This window comes from Etheostoma cragini, chromosome 6 (genome assembly GCF_013103735.1).
Source record: "Etheostoma cragini isolate CJK2018 chromosome 6, CSU_Ecrag_1.0, whole genome shotgun sequence".
NCBI classification, from domain to species: Eukaryota; Metazoa; Chordata; class Actinopteri; order Perciformes; family Percidae; genus Etheostoma; species Etheostoma cragini.
This window is the reverse complement of record NC_048412.1, coordinates 6,345,118-6,351,753: the sequence shown is the minus strand read 5'-3', so window position 1 is coordinate 6,351,753 and position 6,636 is coordinate 6,345,118.

The window sequence follows — 6,636 nt, the reverse complement described above, 5'->3', positions numbered from 1 at the left end:
AACGGAAGGTCACAGCTCTACTGAGCCAAGTATTCCCCTAGCTCTTAGTAGTAACGACTTTATGAGGTTCTTCAATGAAGTTGATGTTCTGTTATGCCATGTTCAAACTGCTACACTGCAGTGCCCTGCTACGTCCTGCTGTGCCTTGTAATGCCGCACAGCGTCCTGCTATGCCATGAACTACTACAAACAACTGCTACAGACTACTAATTTTTTCTATTTTTGTTATTGCCACTCTTCATTCTAACCCCAACCGGTCGTCAGACACCGCCTACCAAGAGCCTGGGTCTGACCGAGGTTTCTGCCTAAAAGGAAGTTTTTCCTCGCCACTGTCGCACTGTTGCTTGCTCTGAAGGAGACTACTAGAACTGTTGGGTTCTTGTAAATTCTGGAGTGTGGTCTATCTGTATAGTGTCTTGAGATAACTCTTGTTATGAATTGATACTATAAATAAAATTGAATTGAATTGAATTGAGTTAGAAAAGCAGAAGTTATGAATTATTTAGACTAAAATTAAAGGAAAGTATGTTGATGGATTATCACAGACTGGAATACGTCAACTTTTACTGAATAGGTCTTATTGCAAAACCACTTAATTTTTTTCAAATGCTATAAAATTAAATAAGATACCCAAAGATTAACGAAAGGAGAGATTTGTACTTATCCAAGATCGTTGTGTGGAATCAATCATGTTAAATATGGGGAATTACAATTGGGTAGTTGAAAATAACATTGGCATAGGAAAATAGGTGAATTTGACCCGAGGTCAACATGAGGGTTAAAACCCATTAACAATTTAACATAAGACTCTTCTTCCTCTACATTATTATTGTTCAACTCACCACTAGGTGACCGTGCTCTCAGGTGCCAAATAACAAGCAAGCAGTATCCAACTGTCCTTTTATATCTGAATAGAGCCGTTACAGAACATTAATATGACAGAAAGCTGTATTATAAGGCCCAAAAGCCAAATAGTTTCATGCTTTATGTCTAGTGGGATGTCTTGATTCTGCTTGTGCTGCGATGTGGAGGGTAAAAATGGAAGCTGAAACAGCATTCTCCTTTGTCTTTGCCATGATCAAACACCCATCCAAGCAAGAAGCAGTTAATGATTAGCATAATCACTCAGTCCCCAGAGCACTCACTCACCTCCAGTGGCAGTTTATGATGCAAAAGGGCAGACATGATCGAGAGAAGCTTTTTGAGCCCATAATTGACTGTAAATATTGTATGCAGAATATATATATATATATATATATATATATATATATATATATATATATATACATATATTTTTTCTTCCCATTTACAGCCCAAATACAGCTGTATCTTTGCAGCCTGTGAAGTGTACATTTGCGTTAACAGAAGGAAGGTAGGAGGATTCACTGTCCTGTTGTTTTCAGAAAAGCTAAATCTTCAGTAAAAAGGTTCAGGTACATAGCTCATCCCAGTGGTAACCAGACACGAACATTTGGATATATTAGCAATCAAATATTAACCATGAACCAATTTATATTCATAGAGCTCCGAGGTCTGTATGTGTGTGGCAAGGCAGTGTGTAGTAGTAAATCTTATTGCATATGCAGGCCTGAACACTCACTACTGTATTAAAAAGAAAAATGTGCTAAAGATAAAACGTTAGGGCCATTTCCGCTCTTGGAAACAATAGCAAAATGATGATGCATTTGAGAAGAGTGCTAGATGTCAGCTTGTATCCCCATTCCAACATCATTAGTGTTAATGTCGTGCTAATGTCCCCAAAATATCCTGCTTTGCCTTATTTGACATTTTCATAACCACATTTGATGTCAAAGAATACACGCTCGAGGATGCATCAGAGAACTACTCACAGAAATGAGCAAAAGTGAGTTTTTTTCCGGTCCCTCTGGAGCGATTTATTTATACAACTGTCATCTAATTCCGTCGCAAACACACACATACAACCCCCCCCCCCCCCCCCCCCCCCCCCCCCCCCCCCCCCCCAAAGCGCTGCCCTCTACTCTGTGTATCCCATTAAGAAACAGGTCACCATCCGGCCCAATTCTCCAGGGAGCTGCCACTTTAAGACGGCGCTGCTGCTGCCTGTCTTACATCTCCAGGTTGTACACAGTTGCAAATCAAATTCAGCCAGAGAAACAAACAAGCCTCAAAGAGCATCTCTGAGGGCCATCGGACCTCGTGGGAGGAGGAATAGCTCATCTCTCGCATTCCCAGCACCTCAGACATGACAGAACGCCAGCCCATCGGTCACCTGCCACTCGCTTGTCAACACCAACTCAAGGGCAGTCTCACCCGCTGATGAGAACCCATCTTCACTTCTGACATAAAAGCTTGTGACTGCTGCATTGTGGGAAACAGTCACCCTGTGCATAAATCAATCCCACTTCCCTCTGTTTTCCAAATAAGTGGTGACTTGTCAGATCTGCAGTCTGGGAGATGAAGGCGAGGATTTGTCATGCACAGCTTTCATCACTTTGCCACCCAAAAAGAAGAATGGTGTGGACTTCATCTTATTTGTTCAACATATGCTGTCGCAAGTTAGATTGTTGTTTTGTACTCCTTTGAAAAAAACCATCATGTGTGCTAGTATGCTCCCATGAAGGCACTGCACGTCAAATATTGCAGTCAATATTAAATATCTTTCAATCATATGAGTTTGTATCAGTATTATTTAGTTTTTTTTATTAAACCACCCTATCTATTAAAACAAGGCAGTGTTGCAGGGTTAGTAATTGACCTTATTACATATGTTAATGTGAATTTGCAAGAGTTTTTCTTACCGATGGAAAAGAACCAAGAAGTTCCTCTATTCCACCATAAGGGTGGTCTTGGATCAGGTCAAGGGTTGTCTCACAGTGCTCACGTTCATGGTAATGAAAGAAAATGTCAATCCAGTGCAACAGTGTAGCCCGTTGATGTGTAAATTAAATACTTTTAGACAACAATGGAGCTTAGGGACGTCTCCGTGAGCAAACGTGCTGACGTTTCTTACGAAATAGTCTGGCATTTCCCGAACTTCCTCCACAGCGTTGCAAAAGAAGGTCTGGCCAGTCCACACAGAGGTGTTTGTTCTGAGAAAAACAAACAAAGGTGCTCTGGCATATTAATATTATGCATTATTGGCATTTCTTTAAGCCATTACAATCCTCTTGGACGGACTATGCCCCGGACACAATGACGGTGAACTTGTTCAAAAGTTGTTTTTTGCAACAGAAAACTCTGATTGGACAAGTAGTCTTTCTGGATTTACCCTGCAGAGATCTGAGGAGCCGTTAACCATAGTCCTCAGAAATTGGAGATTAGATTGCCAACACAAAGAAAGCAGAAGGTGATTGGCATCTGGAGGAATTTCCATCGACACCTTACCAATCCTGGAAGTGGAATGTCGTCAATATAGTCTACTCGCAAAAAATATTTAATGCTCGTTTGACCATTGAAATGCATTAAATATGCATTAGTCCAGATCACAGGACCTTCTTCGTGTATTCACTTTCTTGCTCCTGTCCCAGACACATGTGACCAAAGTGCTGGTAGTGATGCATTTTGGTTCACTTGGATTCTCTGTGTGAATTGAAACCAAACTGATTTCTATAGGTGTGAAAACGCGCTAAAATGATGCAAAGAAGGAGAAACTGAGCTTTAGCTTCAGTGTCAATAAGAACACTGTGTCCTTTGAGAACTGTTTTGTTTTTGTATTCCTTGATTTGTCCATTTGCTTTACTCTGGGTACATTTAGTTCTTTTTTTTTTCTTTAGCAGACTTGGTGTCTTTCTCCCAGAGTTGTTTAAAAACATCGCCGCCACACACGTACGGATCAATGCTATCTCCCGGCTGATAAAACAGGAGTGTGATTGCCCATGGAAACACAGTGTTTAGTTCCTTATTAGCATGTGAGCTAGCACTCCCGGCGGGGGGTCAACTTCATCAGCTCAAACTCAAGCTCTCAGCGGTAGCCGTGAGGTGGTGGAGCCTGTCAATAACTTCCTTTGACTTACCTGCACAGCATTAGAAGCTCTCTTTGAAGAACACCCTGATGCCTATGATCTTAACAGCCAAAGGACACTCTCGCTGACAGGATGTGGGCGGCTGGGACTCGGAAGGTCGCTGGTTAGATCCCCGGCCCCTGCAGTCTACACGGTTCCTTGGGCAAGACACTTAAACCCAAATTGCTCCTGATGCTGCGTGACTGTTTATCTGGTTGTATGGCAGCCTTGGCCACCACTGTGTGCATGGCACCTACATTGTGTAAAGCGCTAGGAGTAGCCGTTAAGACTGGAAAAGCGCTTTATAAATGCAGTCCTTTTATATCTTACACGTAACTTGTGGTATTATTTTTTGAGCTAATGAAAGGCACTCTATTAGATACTGCACTGTTTGATGTTAGCTTTGTTCCTCCTTACACAATGATGTGCAGCCCCGTGTGACCAGGGTGAGTCATTAGCAGTATGTAATTACACAAAAGAACACACACATACGCACACACACACACACACAGGCTATACACTACATAGATGAATGCATGCGGCAGATGGCCTCTGTACCTGATAATGATATAATTACTATTCTTCACAACAGCACAGCATTCTGCCTACTGATCCAACCATTCCCAGATGTGTAGGCTTAACCCTTGTGTTGTCTTCCCGTCAACATTGAAATTAAATGCTTTCTATCGATGTTTTTAACTTTTTCTTACGTTTTAGTCCCATTTTTCAGCACTTTTGACAATTATTTTGCAATGTTTGTTTTTGAGATTTTCAACATTACAAAAGGGAGGCTGTGGCTCAGTGGTAGAACGGTTGCCTGCCAATTGGAAGGTTGGTGGTTCAATCCCTGGCCCTGCAGTCCTATGTTGAAGTGTCCTTGGGCAAGATACCGATCCCCAAGTTTCCCCCAATGCTGCGCCATCAGAGTGTGAATGTGAGTGTTTATCTGATGGCAGCCTTGGCCACAGTGTGTGAATGATGAATGTTTTTTTTCAAAAGCTATACAATTGGACAAGATAAGATGCCCCAAAAATGAATGAAAGTAGAGATTTGTACTTGCCAAAGAGCGTTGTGTGGAATCAATCATGTTATTTTGGGTTATTACAATTGGGTAGTTAAAAAGAACAGTGATATAGGCATTGATTTTTTGAGTCAAAATTTAAAATGAAAAGAACTTTTATCAAGGTTATGGTCTTCTTTTTTTACCCCTTTGTGTGGTCCATTAAATGATATTGTCACTTTTGCAACATTTGTCAACTTTTTCTGATTTGTCACATTTGTTTTCTTTTTTTACAGGTTTTTTATAGTTCTTTGTTTCTCTAAATGCTATAAAATTTGATCAAAAAAGTCAAAATTCAATGAAAGTATTGAACTGATTATTTATTTAACTTGTGAGGAGAATTGTTGGGAACCATCCATAAAAATTTGTTTGAAAAAAAAACAAATTTCTGACATAGAAACTTTTTGGAAAGAGGTCAAATTTGACCCAAGGACAACAGGAGGGTTAAGCCATTATCAAAGCTACATCAGAGATGTTCTTTAACAACAATATAAACAGGCCACAAATACTCACATTAGTTCAAAATGAGAGCCTCTATAGTTTTTACACACACACACACACACACACACACACACACACACACACACACACACACACACACACACACTAAACATTGTTCTCGCCTGCCTGCTCTAGGGTTCAGCTGCTCTATTCGTTCTTTCCCAATGCATAACACGATGAGTCCTGTCAGAGTCTATGTCCCACTGCCCTCCTCCTTAACGTTTTTAGACACTTTGAGGTATTATCACAAACAGCATGGTGGCTTCACTCACCTCACTACTTGGCATGGCCCTGATGCCACCACCACCACCCCCTCCCCGACACTCGCCTTTTCAAATGTTATCAGACCAAATGTATCAAATTTGGATAATTCTGACTTTTTTCTAAAAAACTAAGCCAGTTTATTGATATTTGTTCTTTTATGTAGTTTAAATACAAACTATGTGTAGCAGCACAGTTGTCATACAACCCATCTTAATGAAACCATAGAAAATATGGAGCCCAGACAAAACTATCGACCTAGCCGTTCTAACACCCCTGCTTACTCTTTCTTTCTGTCTCTGCATGGCTGAATCAGGTTGTCTTTTCTGAGGGTTTAAGAAGGGTTTAGGGTGAACACAGGAGTATCTCCTTCCTATAGCAGGCAGTTCAAAAGATACAGAAGCCTACAATTAGAAGTATAAACATCATCACTTACTCTGCCTCTGATGTCTCTGTCTTCCTCCACCTTTAAAATGCTTTGTCACGGTGGCGACAGACTCTGGGGAGAGGCGGAGGCCGAGCCAGTTTGAGTCTCAAACCCTCCACCAGTTGTAAACCTCTCTATCAGACCTTGAAGTGGATTTTAAAATCTGTTTGCGTGGGTATTCTTAAATGGAAAGGTCATTGCCACATTAGCATACTATATAATACAATTTGCACAAGTCCCCTTTGACTTTGCGCACTACTGGGTTTTATCCCAAGCAAACTATGCTAAATTATTATTATTTACAGCACTGTAGTGTACAGAGAACAGGTTACGTCAAGCACTGAGTGTCTGTGTGGCACAGTGGCACATGGTGGTAGGACAGGAGTCAGTATGCTTCATTAAGT